Genomic DNA, 22613 nt, shown 5'->3' with positions numbered 1-22613 from the left:
CACAATGCACAGCGGATGTGTGCAACGCCGCACATGCATTGCGCTTGTGATTTGCTGCCGGCACCGCATGGACTGTGGTGGAGTCCTCTGCTCGCGGCTGTAGCGGGAAAGGACACGTCCCACCACCATACCTACGGTGCTTGAAAGGTAAACCACTATGTACAGCGCATGCACAGTGTCAATATGCAAAGTGCATGTGTGCAACATAGCACATGCATTGTACTTGCGGTTTGCTGCTGGTGATGGGGTCCTCTGCTCGCGGCTGTAGCGTTGATGGAAGCATCCGACCACTGTCCGTACGGCGCTTGGGTGGCGCTGGCGGTAAACGACTATGTGCAGCGCCTGCACCGTGTCACTATGCACAGTGCATGCGTGCAACACCGCACATGCATTGTACTTGCGGTTTGCTGCCGGCGCCGCATGGACGGTGGTGGGGTAATCTGCTCGCGGCTGTAGCCGCGATGGAGGCATAGCACCACTGTGCCAGTGGTAAACTGCTATGTACAGCGCATGCACGGTGTCACTATGCAAAGAGTATGTGCGTGACACCGCACATGCGTTGTACTTGAGGTTTGCTGCCGGCACCGCATGGACAGTGGAAGGGTCCTCTGCTTGTGGCTGTAGCAGGGATAGAGACATCCCACCACCATCCGTACGGAGCTTGGATTTTAAACCGCTATGTACAGTGCCTGCGCGTTGACACTATGCACAGTGCATGTGTGCAACACCGCACATGCATTGTACTTGCGGTTTGCTGCCGGCGCCGCATGGACAGTGGTGGAGTACTCATGGCTCATGGCTGTAGCGGCGATGGAGGCATCCCACCACTGTCCGTATGCTGCTTGGGCGATGCCACTATGCACATTGCATGTGCACCACCATGCGTACGGTGTTTGGATGGTAAATCGCAATGTACAGCACCTGCGCGGTGTCACTATACACCGTGCATGTATGAGACACCACACAGGTGTTGTGCATAGCAATTTGCTATCAGCGCCGCATGGACGGTGGTGGGATCCTCTGCTCACGGGTGTAGCGGTGACGGAGGCATCCCACCACTGTCCGTATGGCGCTTGGGCGGTGCTGGCGGTAACCCACTATGTACAGCAACTGCACCGTGTCACTATGTACAGCGCATGTGTGCAACACCGCACATGCATTGTACTTGCGGTTTGCTGCCGGCACCACATGGACAGTGGTGGGGTCCTCTGCTTGCGGCTGTAGCGGGGATGGAGACGTCCCACCACCATCCGTATGGCGCTTGGATGGTAAACCACTATGTACAGTGCCTGTGCGGTGTCACTATGCACAGCGCATATGTGCAACACCGCACATGCATTGCACTTGCGATTTGCTGCCGGCACCGCATGGACTGTGGTGGGGTCCTCTGCTCGCAGCTGTAGCGGGAAAGGACACATCCCACCACCATACCTACGGTTCATGAAAGGTAAACCACTATGTACAGCGCATGCACAGTGTCAATATGCAAAGTGCATGTGTGCAACATAGCACATTCATTGTACTTGCGGTTTGCTGCTGGTGATGGGGTCCTCTGCTCGCGGCTGTAGCGGCAATGGAGGCATACCACCACTGTCTGTATGGTGCTTGGGCGGTGCCAGCGGTAAACTGCTATGTACAGCACCTGCGCGGAGACACTATGCACAGAGCATGTGTGCAACACCGCACATGCATTGTACTTGCGGTTTGCTGCCGGCGATGCATGGACGGTGATGGGGTCCTCTGCTCGCGGCTGTAGCGGCGATGGAGGCATACCACCACTGTCCGTATGGTGCTTGGGCGGTGCCAGCGGTAAACCACTATGTACAGTGCCTGCACCGTGTCACTATGCACAGCGCATGTGTGCAACACCGCACATTATTTGTACTTTGTATGGCGCTTGGATGGTAAATCGTGATGCACAGTGCCTGTGCGGTGTCACTATGCAAAGTGCATGTGTGCAACATAGCACATGAGTTGTACTTGCGGTTTTTTGCTGGTGCTGCATGGACAGTGGTGGGGTCGTCTGCTTGCGGCTGTAGCGGGGATGGAGACGTCCCACCACCATCTGTACGGCGCTTGGATCGTAAACCGCTATGTACAGTGCCTGCGCGTTGACACTATGCACAGTGCATGTGTGCAACACCGCACATGCTTTGTACTTGCGGTTTGCCCCCGGCACCGCATGTACAGTGGTGGGGTCCTCTGCTTGCGGCTGTAGCGGGGATGGAGACGTCCCACCACCATTCATACGGCGCTTGGATGGTAGATCGTGATGCACAGTGCCTGTGCGGTGTCACTATGCAAAGCACATGTATGCAACATAGCACATGAGTTGTACTCGCAGTTTGTGCTGGTGCCGCATGGACAGTTGTGAGCTTCTCTGCTCGCAGCTGTAGCAGCAATGGAGGCGTCCCACCACCGTCCGTACGGTGTTTGGGCGGTGCCTTTGGCAAACTTCTATGTACAGCACCTGTGCGGTGACACTATGCACAGTGCATGTGTGCAACACCGCACATGCATTGTACTTGCGGTTTGCTGCTGGCGCTGAATGGATGGTGGTGGGGTCCTCTGCTCACAGCTGTAGGCATCCCACCACTGTCCGTATGGTGCTTGGGCGGTGCCAGCGGTAAACTGCTATGTACAGTGCATGCACGGTGTCACTATGCATAGAGTATGTGTGTGACACTGCACATGCGTTGTACCTGAGGTTTGCTGACGGCACCGCATGGACAGTGGAAGGGTCCTCTGCTTGTGGCTGTAGTGGGGATAGCGACGTCCCACCACCATCCGTACGGCGTTTGGATTTTAAACGGCTATGTACAGTGCCTGCGCGTTGACACTATGCACAGCGCATGTGTGCAACACCACACATGCATTGTACTTGTGGTTTGCGGCCGGCGCCGCATGGACAGCGGTGGGGTACTCTGCTCACGGCTGTAGCGGCGATGGAGGCATCCTACCACTGTCCATACGCTCCTTGGGCGGTGCCACTATGCACATTGCATGTGCACCACCATCCGTACGGTGCTTGGATGGTAAATCGCTATGTACAGCACCTGTGCGGTGTCACTATACACAGCGCATGTATGCGACACCACACATGCGTTGTACATAGCAGTTTGCTATCAGCGCTGCATGGACGGTGGTGGGGTCCTCTGCTTGTGACTGCAGCGGCAATTGAGACATCCCACCACTCTCCGTACGGTGCTTGGGCGGTGCTGGCAGTAAATCAACATGTACAGCACATGCACAGTGTTAATATGCATAGAGCATGTTTGGACACCACACATGCATTGTACTTGCGGTTTGCTGCCGACACCGCATTGACAGTGGCGGGGTCCTCTGCTCACGGCTGCAGTGGCAATGGAGGCATCCCACCACTGTCCGTACGGTGCTTGGGCTGTGCTCCCGATAAAGCACTATTTACAGCGCCTGATCGTGTCACTATGCACAGCGCATGTGTGCAACACCGTGCATGCATGGCACTTGAAATTTGCTGCTGGCACCACATGGACAGTGGTGGAGTCCTCTGCTCGTGGCTGTAGCGGTCAAGGACACGTCCCACCACCATGCATATGGTGCTTGGAAAGTAAACCACTATGTACAGTGCATGCACAGTGTCAATATGCAAAGCACATGTGTGCAACATAGCACATGCGTTGTACTTGCAGTTTGCTGCTGGTGCTGCATGGACAGTTGTGGGGTCCTCTGCTCGCGGCTGTGGCAGCAATGCAGGCATCCCACCACCATCCATACGGCACTTGGATTGTAAATCGCTATGTACAGTGCCTGTGTGGTGTCACTATGCACAGTGCATGTGTGTAACACTGCACATGCATTGTACTTGTGGGTTTGTACATGCGTTGTACATGCATTGTACTTGTGGGATGGTGGTGGGGTCCTCTGCTCAAGGCTCTAGCGTCGATGGATGCATCCCACCACTGTCCGTACGGCGCTTGGGTGGTGCTGGCGGTAAACCACGACGTATAGTGTCTGCACCGTGTCACTATGCAAAGCACATGTGTGTAACACCGCACATGCATTGTGCAACACCGCACATTCATTGTACTTGCGGTTTGATGCCGGCACCCCATGGGCAGTGGTGGATTCCTCTGCTTGCGGCAGTAGCCACGAAGGACACGTCCCACCACCATCCGTACAGCGCTTGGATGGTAAACCACTATGTACACAGCATGCACAGTGTCAATATGCACAGCGCATATGTGCGACATAGCACATGCGTTTTACTTGCGGTTTGCTCCTGATGCTGCATGGACAGTTGTGGGGTCCTCTGCTGTAGCAGCAATGGAGGCGTCCCACCACCGTCCGTATGGTGTTCGGGCGGTGCCTTTGGCAAACCGCTATGTACAGCACCTGCACCGTGTCACTATGCACAGTGCATGTGTGTGACACCTCACATGTGTTGTACGTAACGTTTCGCTGTCAATGCCACATGGATGGTGGTGGGGTCCTCTGCTTGCGGCTGCAGCGGCAATGCAGGCATTCCACCACTGTCCGTTTGGTGCTTGGGCGGTGCTGGCGGTAAACTGCTACGTACAGCGCATGCATGGTGTCACTATGCGTAGAGTATGTGTGTGACACCGCACATGCGTTGTACATAGTGGTTTGCCTCTGCTTGTGGCTGCAGCCACGAACGGAGCATCCACCACATGCAGCTGCGGCAGCACTTTGGCTGCTCATGCCACCGTGTCTTGGTCAAATGGCAAGGCAAGCACCCTGCACGGTGCCTTCTTGTCACTCCCCCCAGACATGGAACCCACAGCACACACACACCCTGCCCCCACCTTGCATCGCCACTACATATCCCCTCCCAGCTTAGAGTGAAAAATGGAACTTTCCCTCATAGGCATTTGGTTGGCCTCTGTGAGAACAGGGTGCTGGACTAGATGGGTCATTGGCCTGATCCAGCAGGCATATGAACATGTTCCATCATTTTGACTATTTTTTTTAGATTTAACTTCACTTTCTGTCGCTGAATAGCCATCTTCCGAGTTTGCACAGTGTTGCTGAGAAACTTCTCTACAACAGAGCTGCATTCATTAGGAGTAACCTCTCAGGTTTTGGGTAACGGCAGTTTTATTAGTTTCTTCACATGGTCAAACAGAATACTTCTTTCGAAACAAAAAATTCTGCACAATGATGAAAATGAAGATTAAAATTGATTTATTATATTTCTATGCTGCTTTTCATTCAAATGAATTCCAAAGCAGCTTACAAGCAATAAATAACAACAACTTTTAACAACTAAACAACTAAAAATAAAATAAACATCACAATTAAAGCAAAAATCAGATTATATGAGTAACAGATCAGTATAGCATTAATAATCTATAAAACAATATTAACAATAGAGGAACCAAAAATTAAACCTAGCACTGTTAAGTCCTTACACTCTCTTCACACACCGTTGACTCACAATCTTTAACTTTATCCATCGCATCAAAATGCATATGCAGATACAGTGGTACCTCGGGTTACAGACGCTTCAGGTTACTGTCTCTGCTAACCCAGATATAGTCCTTTGTTTCAGGATGAGAACAGAAATCCTGCTCTGGCGGCGCGGCGGCAGCGGGAGGCCCCATTAGCTAAAGTGGTGCTTCAGGTTAAGAACAGTTTCAGGTTAAGAACGGACCTCCTGAACGAATTAAGTTCTTAACCCGAGGTACCACTGTAATGTCTATGGCTAGAGCAGGGGCAAAACAAAGCGAGTTTACGCTGGACTTTTGTCCTAGAACCTAGATGAAGCCTTCAGAGGCTCTGAGCCCATCAACCATTTTACTGTCTGGGCTTCTCTCCTGTCTCCTGCTCTTTTCCCCAGGCGTAACCAGGATTTTTGTTGGGGGAGCCTTTTGTTGGGAGGAGCAGAACCTTAGTTAGCTATGCATTTTGATTCATTTTTATTGATTTGGGGGGGGCAGATCACCCTTCCTGCCACCCTTCGCTATGCCCATGCACCCTCCCCTGCAGCCCTGAGATTCCCTTCACCGCCAAAGTCAAAACACGGAGCTCCAACTCCAGGAGGAAACAACAGCGCCCTTCCTCTCTCGGAATCTTGCATAGGAGGAAAGATTAGCAGTGCTGGATGCTCCGTTGTCCTGCTCACCCCGACCGCAATGAGATGTACAAGGTGGTGGCCCCGCAGAGGGTTTTCCAACCTCATTCTGCTCATTGCAATGCCCCAGCTTCAATCCCACCAAAGTCCTCTTCACCCTACTTACATTGGGGCTAGCCCCAGTATCCACCAGGTGTATGGGACGAAACCAGCGCGACGAGCTGTTTGAAAAGGACTGGAGTAAATTTATGCAATATATGAGAGAACATTGCAAACATTTGAAAACATTTGCAGCTTTGAGTTAAAATATTTTGTAATGTTACTTTTTGGAACCTCTTCGCAATTATTAAGGTAAATTTTATAAGCATGAAAGAAGGTAAATAGGTTGATATAGGAATGCTAAGTTGTAAGTGAATATTTATGAAAGCCAAGGAGTGGGGGGGGGGGGAGTCGAGGCTCGGTTTGAGCAAAGCTGTAGGTGATGTTATGATTCTAACGGAATGTGATTATGGTAAAAATACTCAATATTTTACTCAATAAAAAATATACTCAATAAAAAATATTTTTTTTAAAAAAAAAAGAATAGGATGTGTGTTAGTGTTCCCTGCTGCAAAAGAATCTATGGGTGGTGGACGGGAATGTGGGCATCCAAGGTGCACGTGAGAAAGATGCCTTAGTTTCCCTCTTGCTGTTGCCCTAACCCAAGGGTTCCCATTTTTTTTCTTTTTAAAATTTTTAAATGTTATTTATACTTTTCAGATATATACATTTCACTTACTTTGCATTCATTCTGACATTTTAAAACTTGACTTCCTTCGCCCTCTTAATGTGGTTACTTAAATTAATGTATACTACCTTGTCTATATTCAGATTAACTTAACTTGCTCATTTATTTATCTTCTTTATATAGATGCATATTATTACGATTATCTTGCCAGTGTATTTAACTGTCTACAAATTATCTCTAAATGTTCAATAAACCATTTCCATTCTTTTATAAATGGTTTGTTATCTTGATTTCTTATTCTTCTGGTAAGTTTCGCCATTTCTGCATATTCCATAGGTTTTTGTATCCATTCTTCCTTGCTGGGACTTCTTTCCATTTTTGGACAGGCAACATTCTTGCCACTTTAGTTGCATACATAAATAAATTTCTATACAATTTAGGTAGTTCTATCCCTATAATTCCCAGAAGAAAGGATTCTGGGGTGTGTGTTTTTATCAAACATTATTTTAAACATCCTTTTCATTTTGTTATATATCATTTCCCAATAAGCCTTAACCTTACTACAAGACCACCATATATGATAAAAAGAACCTTCTGGTTCCCAATTTTTTTCAGGCCACTGCCCCCTTGGTTCCAGAAACTCCACCCCTGTGCCCCATCCCCTAGCCTACTCTACCCTATAAGAATAATAACACAATAAAATTCATTTCATATTTATTCAAAATCTAATCAAATCGATTTAAATTATTCAACAAAATTGATTAACTTGATCCAGTGATACCAGCATTAAAATTATAATACTGTAGGTTGATATACATTACCCTGTGGAATGCCCTCCTATCAGAAGTCAAGGAGATAAATAACTACACAAATTTTACAGGACATCTGAAGGCAGTTTTTAATTTTTGATGTTTTATTGTGTGTGTTTTGTACCTATTGGAAGCTTTCCAGAATGGCTGTGGCAACTCAGTCAGAGGGGTGGGGTACAAATAGTAAAGTTGTTGTTATCTGCTAACACTGTAAAAAAACGTCTTCTTGCTAACGTCTTCTTTTTTCACTTTTGTTATAAGCAATCTTATGTGAGGTGGATGAGGTACTGTACCTGTAGATGGATTTGTATCTGGTTGACAGATCCAACTCATCTTCATCCTGGAAAAAAGTGATAAAAGGGGTGTTGCAGGGGTTCTGTCCTAGACCCATTGTTGTTGAAAGTCTTTGTAAATGGCTGTGATGAAGGAATTGTGGGGATACTCATCCAAGTTGCAGATGGCACCAAACTCGGAGGGGTACCTAATGCCACAGAAGACGCACTCGGGATTTAAGGTGACCTGGACACGGGTGGTGCTGTGGGTTAAACCACAGAGCCTAGGACTACCGATCAGAAGGTCAGTGGTTCGAATTCCCACGATGGGGTGAGCTCCTGTTGCTCGCTCCCTGCTCCTGCCAACCTAGCAGTTCGAAAGCACGTCAAAGTGCAAGTAGATAAATAGGTACCACTCCGGCGGGAAGATAAGTGGTGTTTCCGTGTGTTGCTCTGGTTCGCCAGAAGCGACTTAGTCATGCTGGCCACATGACCCGGAAGCTGTCTGCAGACAAACGCCGGCTCCCACGGCCAATAAAGTGAGATGAGCGCCACAACTCCAGAGTCGATCACGACTGGACCTAATGGTCAGGGGTCCCTTTACCTTTACCTAGTAGATTGGAGAAGTGAATCCAGACTAACAAAATGAATTTCATTAGGGACAAATGTCAGTTTCTACGCTTTGGCAGAAAGAACCAACTCCACAAACAGTAGGATCGGAGACATCTGGTTTACTAGCTATTCGGTTCTGCATCAACAGTATAGTATTGTCGAGGGAAGTAATAGTACCACTTTGTTCCAGACCACACCTGGAATACTGTGTCCAGTTCTGGGTGCCACAATTTAAAAGAAGATTTAACATGTGCAGAGGAGGGAAACAAAAGTGATCAAGGGTCTGGAAACCAGCCTGGCGCTAGGAGTTGTTTAGAATGGTCTCCCTCAGGAGGTGGTGAACTCTTCTTCTTTGGATATTTTTAAGCAGAGGTTGGATGGTCATGAGTCAGGGACGCTTTCACTGAGATTTGTGCATTGCAGGGGGTTGGACTAGATAACCCTGAGGTTCCCTTCTACTATTCTATGGTTCTATGATTGTACTTTTTATACCCTTTAAGAAAATATGTGTTGATGTTTGCGGAGGGGGGGGAGGGAGAGGGTGAGGGAGAATGCGCATTTACCAAGTGAGGGCATGTATGAACTTACTTAAGTGATTAATATATTTAATAAGTTTGTACACCACATTTTGAAAACAAGTGCCCTCAAAAGGGCACATAAAACAAAAATACGGTAACTTGATCCAAGTATGCAGTAACCGAGTGCAGCAAAGTTGTGGCGTGTTTGTGCATATAGACCTTCATCCAGGGATGATTAACCTGTGCTGTGGAACTCGGGGCTTTTTTCAACAGGAACTCACCAGAACTCAGTTCCAGCCCCTCTCAGGTGAGCACCATTGCCATTCTAAGAAAAAAGGAGAATTCCAACACCTCTTTTTGTAGAAAAATAGCATTTGTTGAACTCCAGAGGCACACTGGCTAAAAGAATCCAAGTTTTAAGCCCATGATACAAGCAGAGCTTGTATACCTTCTTCTGTACCTTCAAAACAGTCTAACCCAACGAGATGGGTTAGACTGTGAACTGGTCACTGGCCAAAGACATGACGTAACTATAATAATAAAAAATAATAATAAGTTATTATTTATACCCCGCCCATCTGGCTGGGCTTCCCCAGCCACTCTGGGCGGCTTCCAAAAAAAATATGAAAATACTGTAATACATCAAACATTAAAAGCTTCCCTAAACATGGCTGCCTTCAGATGTCTTATGAAAGTCTGGTAGTTGTTGTTCTCTTTGACATCTGGTGGGAGAGTGATCCACGCGGGGGGTGCAACTAAAACTAATGATGACTCACACAAGTTTAAAATAGAAAACTGCACATGCTGCTTTAAAAATAAAAATAATCAAGGTTGGGGTGGAAAGTTGGCCTTATTTGAGGTCTTCATTTTTTTGCATGGAAGTGGTGGCCTTATTTTGAGAACTACACCAGGACTCCCAGCCACCTTAACCTAACCATACCTCTTGAGCTTACTCCAGAGTAAACATGCATGTGCACTGCAGGGAACTGGACTTGATAAGCCTTGGGGTTCCTTCTAACTCCACAATCCTATGATTCTTGTTATTTATTTTATTTATTAGATTTGTATACCCCTGTTCACACAGCAGTTCACAACATAAAAAACCAAAATTTAAACACAAAATACATAACAAGAAAACAAACCAATAGCCCCACCTGCACCCTGCCACAGTTTAAAAGGCCATACGTGGTTCTAGAGAAAGGTTTTTAGAAGAAGAAGAAGAGTTTGGATTTGATATCCTGCTTTATCACTGCCCAAAGGAGTCTCAAAGCGGCTAACATTCTCCTTTCCCCTTCCTCCCCTGCAGCAAACACTCTGTGAGGTGGGTGGGGCTGAGAGACTTCAAAGACTAGCCCAAGGTCACCCAGCAGCTGCATGTGGAGGAGCAGAGACACGAACCCTGTTCACTAGATCACGAGTCTACAGCTCTTAACCCCTGCATCACACTAAATATATATATTGGAGATTCCGTGTTAGACTCCCTGGGGAGAGCATCCCACAAACGGGGAGACGTTTCTATCTCTTTTCCAGAAGTTTGCAATCTGAACCCCCTTGGCTGCTTCTGGACCACTGCCTCTTCTTATGCAACCCTCAACATTTCCATATAGTAATCAGATGAGCAGTTGAGCGAGTCATAAGCAGAGGTGCTAGTGGAAGGGGAGCTGAAGAAGGGCTGCCCAGCAGGGGAAAGGGAAGGAAGAATTGTGATGTCCATCTGATCTGATCCATTTGCTTTCCTCATCCTCAATTCCCTGTTTTGAAGTTGTTTGATGTTAGAAATGCCGTCATATTGATGGAAGCATGCGTTCACCTTCTCTGACATCACTCCAGAGGCTATGCATGTGGCCTTTGTAACTTCTCCAAACTGCAATCCAAAGGGAGCTTCAGAGTTTGAGGAAATGGCAGGGCCACCACTGGATTTGCAGTCCTGCTGTTCATGCCAGCAGGAACAGCAGCAGAAGGGGAGGGGCAAGGGGGCAAACTGCTTCATGGGCGAAGCCATCATATGATGGTATCTGGCCTGACTTGGGCTCCAGACTGGCAGAGCAATTTGGATGTGCTGCTCTTTCATGATGCTCCCCTGGCTGATGTTTGGAATGCCCCCATGCTGTGCTTGCGCCCTGCCAACACACAGTGCTATAGATTTGAACAAACTGTAGCAGTGAGAAGAGGAGTGGGCCACCTTTCTCCCATCAACAGCTGGATTTTCTTGGAGTAATCTCTCACCAGAGGGTCGAATCAGAGATACTTCACACTCTTCTTCCTCCACTCCCCCCCCCCCACCTCTTCTCCCCTGCTGGCTGGTTGAATCTTCCCTCCCCATGTCTCCCATGTGGACTGAAGCTTGGCAGGGGGAGGGGGTGGTGGTACTTCCATCAGCATTCTGGAAGAGGGAGGGAAGTTTTAAAACTTTTTGCTCCCTGAAAAGTGGTGTGGACTGCCTATTAGTATCCTAAGGCCCCACCTCATGGAGGGCAAGGAGGGAGCAGAGAGAGAAAAACAGGAACATTAAGGGTGAGAGCACCCAAGACCCTCCCACCAGTTCCACAACATCTTTGCCAGAGACAATCACCAGGGTGACCTGTGACTCTTAACGTCCTATACAATTATAGGGTAGTGGTGAGAGTGTTGGACTAGGGATGGGGAGTAAAGGTAAAGGTAAAGGTACCCCTGCCCGTACGGGCCAGTCTTGACAGACTCTGGGGTTGTGCGCCCATCTCACTCAAGAGGCCGGGGGCCAGCGCTGTCCGGAGACACTTCCGGGTCACGTGGCCAGCGTGACAAAGCTGCATCTGGCGAGCCAGAGCCGCACACGGAAATGCCGTTTACCTTCCCGCTGGTAAGCGGTCCCTATTTATCTACTTGCACCCGGAGGTACTTTCGAACTGCTAGGTTGGCAGGCGCTGGGACTGAGCAGCGGGAGCGCACCCCGCCGCAGGGATTCGAACTGCCGACCTTTCGATCGGCAAGTCCTAGGCGCTGAGGCTTTAACCCACAGCGCCACCTGCGTCCCGAGGGATGGGGAGAGAAGGGTTCAAATCCTTCCTTCTCCATGGCACCCCTTGGGCAACATCAAGACACTCACTCTCCCGTTATCCAACCTACAAGGCTCTTTGGAGGAAGGGTAAAATATAAACATAATAGAAAGCAAATTGAATTTAATCTGTGGGATCTAATCAGGGCTACAGATCTGAAGGAGGCAGCTAAACCATTGGGCCACATCATATCAAGTCCCAGCTGTAATAGAATTTAGTCAGAAGATGGAAAACTAGAATTGAAGAGACCAGGTTGAAGAACACATATTTTTTATTGATTATTTGCTAGATACATTTGACAAACATTCCATGCATTCAAAAAGCAAGAAGCAAATTATTCAGGACCCATCCGGGCTTTCCTGGTTTGCCTCTTCAGGAATCATACACAGAAATGGTTATACAATGAAAGATTAAGGAAACCTCAGAGTCTACCATGTGGCAAAAAACCAACCCTCCCATAAGACATACCCCTGGCTTGTGCCAATATAGAGCAGGCAACAAGTCTCCAATAAGGAAAGTTAAACAAACAGAATGATACAATGGTTTGACCCCCCACCATGAATTTATAGCATATCTAAGTTGCATTATAGCATATCTAAGTTGCAACATGAATTTATAGCATATCTAAGTTGCAACATGAATTTATAGCATATCTAAGTTGCATTACATAATAATAAAGCAGCTTATTGCAACAAACCAGTGTCTACAAAAAGGGGACTGATGGTATTGTGTAATAGAAGTAATAATTTTACTTTAAAGGTGGTAAGACATTCTCCTCACAGGATTAGCCAACTTCACTGATTCTGCAAAGCATGCTGTGGGTGATTAGTACAAGGCTCAGCTTCGGTAGGGAAGCCTAAGCCTGAAATTTCAGGATCTCCTACTTCTCTGGTGCAACCCACTGTGGAGGAAGCCACTTGGGCACCTCGGGAGGCGTGCCCAGGGGTACGATGAGACGCCTACCAGGGCGAGGTGAGGGTGGGGTGAGCCCATCGGGGCGGCGCACACGGCGGGGCCTACGGAGTCTGCCTGACTCGTCCCACTCAACCATCCTACAGCCGGGGGAGAGGTAGCGGGCAGACTGTCTGGGCAGCATGGAGTTTCTGCGCTCCCAAGTCACCGTGTCCCTCCCAGGAGTGGTGACACCTGGGCCAGACCGCACCCCCCGCCCTCTGTCCCTGGGTCCAGCTGAGGGTATTTTGCCACCCCTGTTTGCCTGAGAGGGAGAAGGGTCAATTTGGAGTGAGGCAGGTTCTCTTGGATTCCAAATCCTTCTCCCATCCTTAGAGCCCTCAGCTTGGGGCTGGGCACTAGGTGCATCGCTGGATGTAGCTGCAGGATGTCCACGGGGACCTGGAAGACCCTCTGCACCAACAGAGGACGGTGAAGCTGTAGTAGAGGCATTGGAAGAGCCAGGATGCTCGCGGGGTCTCACGGAAGAGCGGTCCTCCAGCTCCAGCTCCTGTTGTCTTGCAGAGCTATTCCTACGGAAGTATCTTTTGCCTTTGCCCCAGAAGGCCCAGTAAAATATCGCAGCGACAAGAAGTCCTGCACAGAACCACGCCAGCTTCACTCCGGCTGAAACTGAAGAAAGATATTGATCAGTGCCTGTTCTGCTATCAATTTGCTCGATTGTTTTGCTCAACGGCACAAACTGGACTCTCTAGGAATGGAGCGAGGGGTTTTTACCCCCCAAAAAACCTGGGGGGGCGGGTATGGCTAGCATCGTTAGGTAGACTATCTCATACCGCAACCATTCCCCCCGCCCCCCGTGTCTCACTTCAGGAGTCAAGACTCCAAGGCAGGAAAGGAAAAGAAAGCGTTTCCTAATAACTGGGGCGGCCTACACCGAAGCAAACTAGAAAGCAGTACACCTGAGGCAGAGTATCTCACACTGCAACCATTTTTTCGAAGGGAAATAAACGAATGGAAAGGAAAGCGTTTCGAAGTAACTGGAGCCTGACTGTACTAAGCTGAGAAGACTCCCTGGAACAAATGTCCCTGCACGGGAGAGGCCTAGAAAGCCCCCCCGCCCCGCACCCCGGTGTACAAAACTTGCCCAAGTCTTTCGGAGCTGCTTGCAGAGCCGCCAGCAAGCTAGTCCGTCCGTGCCAACCCAGAGTCTTCTGACACGTTAAAAACCAAAGAATTTCTCACAGCACCATAAGGCGTCTTAGCGCAGCCTAAGACTGGGCCCACGCGACCCCCCTGAAGCACCTTCGAAGCCCTTCTTGCCCTCCCCGCAAGTCTTCTGCGCACTGGACTTCACACTAACGGAGTTCCCATTCCCAGCCACCCTTCCCAAGCGAAAACGCGCAGCCTTCTTGGAGAGGCGAAAGGGGCACCGAAGGTGCTCTCCCCGTCGCATGCAGAATTAGGGGTAGCGCGGAGGTAGTGTCCGCCCGAGGTACTAAGAGATAGGAAAGGAAATGGCCGCCTTACTTAGCGCATTAGGCGGAGGGCACAGCTCTAGGCCGCCGTCGGTGGGGCGCGCAGTGGAGCCCTTGGCGAGCTCTTCGAAGGAGCAATTGCGCGTCTGGTTGCAAATGCCGCAACAAAACTTGACTTCGGCGCCGTCGGGTCGCCCCGCGCACTGGAAAGCTTCCACCTGCGGCGGCTCCGTCCCGTACAGCCACTGAGCGCACGTTGATCCATTGGTCTTATTCAGCAGCAAGGGGTCTTCGGTGGGAGCAGGGGCCGTGCTCTGGGTCTTGCCACAAGACAGAAGACGCAGCAGCAGCAAGAGGATGGAGAACAGAGCCAACTTCATGGCGGCGCAACTCCCAGCTGGGCTCACCTCGAGGAACAGACTCACTCTCTCCAGCAAGCCAACGAAGTCTGGCTGGCTAGTCTAACCCGCCCCACCCGGACAGGTCCGTCCCACTCAAGCGCAGCCAGTGAGCAGTGCTGTCCTTGGTATCAAACTTCCTCTAATAAGGCCGCCGTATCCGCTGGGGCGGCCCCGATTCCGGCCTCACAAGCGCCCCCTGCAGAAAGCCAGCTTACACTGGAAGCCAGACCCTTGGTCTATCTCCCTAGGTGTCCTATCCGGCAACTCTTCTCCAGTACGGAGAGCTGGTGGAGTTTAGGGGCATCGAAACGCTCCCTTCCCGTGGCAAGTGGGCGCCAATAGCTTCAGAAGCTAACTGAACCGGCTGACCTCGGACCATTCCCCCATCTCCTGCCCCGATTCCTGGGAAGCTGTCCTCTCGAGCCCACCCAAGCTTCCTCTGGAGTAACAACCACAACGTGCGTTTGCATTAGAAACAAACGCAGCTGGCGGATATTTGCTCGCAAGAACTGCTCCTTCTAACTCATCACTCTTTAAAAACAGCTGGCTCCGAGGCAGGAGCACACAGAAGTCTCCATTATTTCGAGGCGCTTCTTAAGGGGTAGTGTGGTGCAATGGTCAGAGTGCTGGTCTAGGAAGACCAGGTTCAAATTCCTGCTGGGCTATGAAGCTCAGTAGGGGACCTTGAGGCAGTCAGTATCTCTCAACCTAGTCTACCCTGCAAGGTTGTTTTGAGGTTAGAACGGAGGCGGAGAGAACTACATAGACTTATAGAACTGTAGAGTTGGAAAGGATCACGGGGGTCATCTAGTCTAACCCCCTGCAAAGCAGGAACTCTGCCTTTAACTCCTTGAGGTAGCAAAGCAAGTACATTAACTAAAATAAATGCATGCACTGAACACTTAGAAATCAGTACTGAACCAATTAGGACGGGCTCCTGACTCTCTTTCAAGCACATCTTCTACTTACTGGGAAGTAAGCACCATTCAGATCTTTGGCAATTATACTTAGGCTGTCCTCAAATATCTGAAGGGATGTCACATGCAGGATGCCGTAAACTCATTTACTATTACGTACAAGTAAGCAGTAGGAATAACTTTTCCATGGGAGCAGTGGACACAGGAGCCAACTCCTAGGGACCAAGGCCCTTTCTGCCCACTCCAGCAATAAAATATTTTAGGAGGCTACCCCCCCCCCAGTTGATGGACGTTGTCATTCAAATGGTCTCTGTGTGCCACGTCTTCTGATTGGTTAAGCTGAATGGGTCTTACCTCGGCCCCCAAATATTTTATTCAAGTTGGCATCCCTGACAGTGAAGAAGATTACGTTGAATGGTGGTAATCTTTCAACTCTACAGTTCTCTCTATGACAGTTCTCATCTATACTGCCATTTCCCGGATGACTCCCTCCCTCATTAGCCCATATTGCTTTCAGGTGCGAGCACATTAACGGCACTTTCTGAAGTCCTTGCTTCCCATTTGAACGAAGCTTAAGTGCGGGGCTTTGCATCTGATCACAAACCACTTTGGTTAGCCTCACCTGTATCTTAATCTCAGAATCTTGGGTTCAAGTCCCATTACACACTTGAGGTGTGTTCCCTACACCCCACAACAGAACTCAGCGGCAGAGAGAACGTTTAAGCAGGGGCGAAACGAAGCTTTAGTCCTGGATGAAGTCTTTGAGCCCATCAACCATTTTACTGTCTGGGCATCTCTCCTGCCCCCTCCTCTCCTTCCCAGGCACCCTCCCCTGCAACCCTGAGATTCCCCTTCACCCCCAAAGCTAAAAGAGGGAGCTCCAACCCCAGGAGGGAAACACCAGTGCCTTTTGGAGTTGCAGGTTGCTATGGAGGGCATGGGTGGGTGGGTGGGTGGGGGGTGTCCCCTCAACCCCACATCCCCCACCACCCAGATTCCCTTCCTCTCTCCTAATCTTGCATAGGAGGAAAGATTAGCAGCCTGGGACGCCCTGTTGTCCTGCTCACCCCACCCGCAATGAGATGTACGAGGCGGTGGACCCGCAGAGGGTTTTCCAGCCACATTCTGCTCATTGCAATACCAGAGCTGCAATCCCACCAAAGTCCTCTCTACCCTAGTATATTGGGGCCCGCTCCAGCATTCATCAGGAATATGGAATGCGTGATTGTGTTCCCTGCTGTAAAAGAATCAACGGGTGGTGGATGTGGAATGCAGGCATCCAAGAAGCCTGCGAGAGAGATGCCTCAGTTTCCCTCTTGCTGTTGCCCTAACCCAGGGGTTCCCAATTTTTTTCAGGCCACTGCCCCCTTGGTTCCATAAACTCCACCCCTGTGCCCCATCCCCTAGCCTACAAGAAGCATGAATCAAATGGCAGTTTGCACAATCTAGTAAGGAAAATAACAACACAATAAAATTCATTTCATATTTATTCAAAATCTAATCTAATCTATTTAAATTATTCAACAAAATTGATTAACTTGATCCAGTGATACCAGCATTAAAATTATAATACTGTAGGTTGATATACATTACCCTGTAGAATGCCCTCCAATCAGATGTCAAGGAGATAAATAACTTCACAAATTTTACAGGACATCTGAAGGCAGCCCTGTACAGAGAGGTTTTTTTATTTTTGATGTTTTATTGTGTGTGTTTTGTACCTGCTGGAAGCTTTCCAAAATGGCTGTGGCAACTCAGCCAGAGGGCTGGGGTACAAATAATAAAGTTGTTGTTGTTGTTATCTGCTAATATTGTAAAAAAAGTCTTCTTGCTAACTTCTTTTTTCACTTTTGTTATAAGCAATCTTATATGAGGTGGATGAGGTACTGTACCTGTAGACGGGTTTGTATCTGATTGACAGATCCAACTCAGAGTGCTTGTGGGAATGTTCTGGGGTGCAGGAGAGGATATATTGACTAATTATATCCTTATCCAACTTGTACTAACAAGTTCCCAAAATATCAGCAGAGTTTATAGACATTCCCCTTTAAGTACGCAACGGTAACGCTTGCACAGGTTCGCTAGAACCTCTATAATAATTACTCTGGTAATTTCCCCTTTGTTCCCTCTTAAAATACAAGACACGACACAGTCTTTATAAAAGTATAAAAGAGTTTACTCACGTTCTGTTCACAATATGATCCCAGAAGGTAGGCAGGCTTAAAAAGGTTACCTACACTTAGAAATCTATCTTGTAGCAAGATAGCCCTTATCTCCTCTCTTGGCTGGGAGCCAAGAGAGCATCCTTAGATGTTTCCTCATGGAAGGAAGATGGCAGAGAGAGGCAAGAGGCAAGAGAGAGATGGCTGGTCTGCCCTGTGCTTTTATCATTACCTGCACAGGTGAGGCCACACCCACCTCTGGTCACATGCGGAGGAAGTCCGTCCCCAGGAAGTTTACCTGCTTGCTGGACAGACATCCCTCCCCATGTTCTAACATGTACACTCTAGGAATGTTGTCATTGACTGCTCCTGTGTTTACATCCCACATATCCCTTCTCAGGCAATACAACATACACAAAACATAAACAACTTTATTCAACCACCCAGAGTCCCAGCTTGACACGTAGATTCTGGAAACTCTCTCTTGGTAGGGGTTTCGTCAGGATGTCAGCAGTCATCTCTTGGGTGCTGCAGTAGGATAGTTCCACAAGTCCATCCTGGATCATCTGGCGTATGTAGTGGTATTTAACCCCAATGTGTTTTGTTCTGGCCAGGAACTTCTCACTCTGAGTCAGCTTCAGGCAACTTTGATTGTCCTCCAGCAAGCTGACAGGCCCTTTTCTCACCAACCCAAAGTCCTTTATGAGTTGATCAAGCCAGGCGATCTCTCTGCAGGCTTCTGTTGCTGCAACGTATTCTGATTCTGTGGAAGATAATGCTACACAGCTCTGTTTATAACTGCCCCATGAAACAGGTCCATCCCCAAACATGAAAACATGACCACTTGTTGATTTATAATCAGCATTATCCCCAGCCCAATCCGCATCAGTATACCCAACCAACTTAGGGTCTCTGACGGCTGGTAACCTTAATTTACAATTCATGGTACCCTTCAAATATCGCACCACCCTCTTTACACCTGCCCAATCATGCTCAGTGGGAGAATTCACTTTTCTGCTAAGAATCCCCACAGCATTAGCTAAGTCAGGTCTACATGTGGTAACTAAATACAAAAGTTTACCAATCGCCGACCTGTAGTCATTGTTGTCTGGCAACTGCTTTGAATCCTGCTGATTCTTCAGGAAGTCAGTGGCCATCGGTGTAGCAACTGGATGTGCGTCTTGCATCTGCAAGTGCTCAATTAGCTCGTGGATCTTCTGTCTTTGGCTGAGAAGAAATGAGCCGTCCTCTTCTCTTTCCACCTGGATCCCAAGGTAGTACTGGACATCTCCTAGCTCCTTGACCTCCACCTCTTTGCTAAGGTGTTTTACTATCTGTGTATAGTCTTTCTCACTTGCTGTGGCAATAATCAGGTCATCAACAAATGCTAGGATATATGAGAATTGTCCATTATTTGACTTACTGTACAAGTACTTGTCAGCGTCGCCTTGCTTGTACCCAAGTTGCGTCAGCATTTTATGCAACTTCTGGTTCCAGGCTCTAGCAGCCTGTTTAAGTCCATAAAGTCCTTTCTGGAGTTTGCACACTAAATGTGCCTCATGTGGTTTTACAAAACCTTTGGGCTGTTTCATATAAATTTCTTCAGAAATCTGCCCATGTAGAAAAGCGGTAGCAATGTCTATGTGTTTCACCCTCATTTTCTTGGAGGCTGCAATGCTTAAAAGCATTCTTACGCTGCTGTACCTCACCGTTGGTGCAAAAACTTCATCATAGTCTTCACCAAAACGCTGTGAAAATCCCTGTGCTACAAGTCTAGCTTTGTAGCGCTGCACTTCTCCTTCTGACCCCTTCTTAACCTTGAAAACCCATTTACTGCCAATGGCCTTCTTACCGGGAGGCAGCTCAGTGAGTGTCCAGGTCTTGTTCTGATGCAGTGCATCCATCTCCTCCTGCGCGGCTTTCCTCCAGAGACTGGCTTCTTCAGCTGGCATCTCCTGTATCTCTTCCCAAGTAGAAGGTTCCTGTGGAAACGCCGACCCTGCAAAGTAGGACAACCGTAATGGTGGGACACCTTTGTTGGTTCTGGATGAGCACCTGACCTCTGGTTCTGCGACCGCATCAGCTTCCTCATCCTCCTCCAACGCAGGCATGTCCCCATCTGAGTCCTCCTCTTCGTCTCTGGTGCCGCCAGGGTTCTGGTCCTCTGCGTCTTCTGGTGCGTTGCCTGTAGGGGGCGCTGTAACACTCGAAGGCAGATTATTACTTTGTTGGGTCTCAAAAGGGAAATATACAAACTCTTGAGTCCTTTCTGACTCATCTGAAGAGTCCACAACAGTGTTCTTAGTGTCTACTTTTCCATATTCATCAAAATAAACCGCATGGTATGCATTTGTCTTACCAGTTTGTAAGTCCATAATTCTGTATCCTTTGCCTCCAGAGGCATATCCCACAAGGATATCTGCTTTTGCCCTGGAGTCAAGCTTATGTCTGTGTTCCTTGGGCACGTGGAAGTAACACGGACTTCCAAATACACGTATGTGTGACAGATTGGGAGCTTTCCCATGCCAAAGTTCAAATGGTGTGCGCTCTGCACCTTTAGTTGGCAGTCTATTCTGCAAATAGACCGACGTGTACACTCCTTCGGCCCACAGCTTCTGTGGCAAACATGCATCCTTTAGCATGCACCTTGTCATGTCCATAATGGACCTAAACTTTCTCTCAGCTATGGCGTTCTGCTGTGGTGTGTAAGGAATTGTGGTTACATGTGCAATTCCTTCCTTGGCCAGGAGAGCCTGCATTTCATTTGAGCAGTACTCACCTCCATTGTCGCTCATTAGCACAGCTGGAGCTCTTTGGAATTTATTCTTGACCATGGCAATGTATTCCTGGAGCTTGTCCACTGTCTCACTCTTCTCTTTGAGGAAATACACAACACAAAATCTTGAAAAGTCATCCAGAAATATTAAAATATATCTATTCTTTCCCAGTGAGGGAACATTCATGGGTCCACATATGTCAGTGTGCACTATGTCAAGCACTTTGTTTCTTCTTTGTTCTGCACAACGTGGAAATGAAGGTTTTACAGCCTTCTCAGTAATACAGCTTATGCACTTTGCTGGAACTTCGTTGCTCTGCTTTACCTGCAAACCTCTTACAAGATCTCTTTTCTGTAGATCCAGAATGACATTGGTGTCTCTATGTCCAAGCCTTCTGTGCCACAGGTCCAGATCTGCTTCATCCTTCTGGCTGGTATGTGCCACTTTTGCAGACTGATTCTCTGAAAGATCAATCTCATATACACCATTGATTAGCTTTGCTTGAGCAAACACTGCCATTTCTAGTCACTTTACATTCTCCATTTCCAAATGTGATCTGGAAACCTTTCTTGTCCAATGTGGACACGCTGATTAAATTGCAGCTCAGCTCTGGTACATACAAAACTCTAGAGATTGTGTTCTCAATGCATTCATTGTTTATATTGCATTTCAGACTCATGGAACCTGCACCTTTTGCTTTAACAATGTTGCCATCTGCAATCTCAATTTCAGATCCTTCTTCATCATTTATCTCATTAAAATAGTCCTTTTTATATGAAAAATGAGAACTGGCACCTGAATCTAAAATCCATTTATTACGTTTATTCTCACGATTCTGGACAGTTAAATTCCTTTCTTGCAGTAACCATGTGCATTCACATTTCCCCTTCTTTTCTCCTTTTGGCTGAAAGGGGTGGGGTTTCTTGGCTTTAGGAGCCCTGCAATTCTTTGCAATGTGTCCTTCTTTGTTACAATTGAAACAAATCACTTTCCTAGGCATCTCTTTGGACTTTGTACATTGCCTAGATGCATAACTGCTGTCTTTGCTTCTAGCATTTCTCACTGGAGATTCAGCTCTATCTCTGCATTCTTCTTTTAAATAACCAATCAAGTCTTTAAAAGTCAGACCTTGTCTATGATCCATCAAACTTACAAATGCGCTAAAGCGTGGTCCAAGTGATGATAACAAAAATGCTATCTTTGTATCTTCATCAAAAGCTTTGGGAGTCAAATCAATTCTTTGAATAATCTCAGTAAACTTGTTGATGTGCTCTGTGAATTCCTCTTTTGAATTCATCCTCACTCTGGTTAATTTACACACCAAGTTTCTGAAGCAGTTTATGCTAGATTCTCCATACACACGCTCAATATCTCTTAAGATTTGAGATGCATCATCTGTACTATTTATTAATGATAGCTGCTCATCACGAAGTCCACTCAAAATTATGTGTCTAGCTTCACTGTTCATGCGTTTCCAAGCACTTATCTTGGCTAAATCCTCCTCAGACGATCCCGTAGGCTGAGGGTTTAAAGCTTCCAAAATGTGCTTATAATCTAAACATGCTATCAAGCGCTGCTTCCAGTGTATGAAATTGTGTTCATTCAGCACAGGCATTCCTAGCTTTGCATCACTATCAAAAGCTGCTCTAGCCATCTTAAAATCCAAAAATTTGAAAATTCTTCAAAAATTTCAAAATTTCTCAAAATTTTAAAATCAAAATCTCAAAAATCTAAAAATGCAAAACAATTCTTCACTGCCTTGGGTCACTGTGAACTCTGAGGGAAGGGGGGGGGGTTGCTTAATCCCCACTGCACAATGGAACAAAGGACCATGTGCTTACCAGGAAGTTAACTCAGAAAAATACTACTCAATTCAAAATCACAATCCAATGCAATCCTTCAAAAATACGCAGAAATATG

General features: G+C 47.7%; 1 protein-coding gene across 1 annotated transcript in view; it reads right to left on the bottom strand.

The window, feature by feature from the left end:
• Nucleotides 1-8237, bottom strand: part of LOC310836745 (uncharacterized protein C8orf48) — a 161909-nt gene extending 153672 nt beyond the window's left edge. Inside the window, exon 1 of the mRNA XM_083722536.1 lies at nucleotides 8228-8237. The gene's annotated coding sequence lies outside the window, so the exon portion shown is untranslated. The remainder of the gene's footprint in view (nucleotides 1-8227) is intronic.
• Between the last annotated feature and the right edge of the window lie 14376 nt (nucleotides 8238-22613).

Source organism: Podarcis gaigeae (genome assembly GCF_964106915.1).
Source record: "Podarcis gaigeae genome assembly, chromosome: Z".
NCBI lineage: Eukaryota > Metazoa > Chordata > Lepidosauria > Squamata > Lacertidae > Podarcis > Podarcis gaigeae.
The sequence above is the reverse complement of the archived record's forward strand: the minus strand, read 5'-3'. Positions and strand labels throughout refer to the sequence as shown.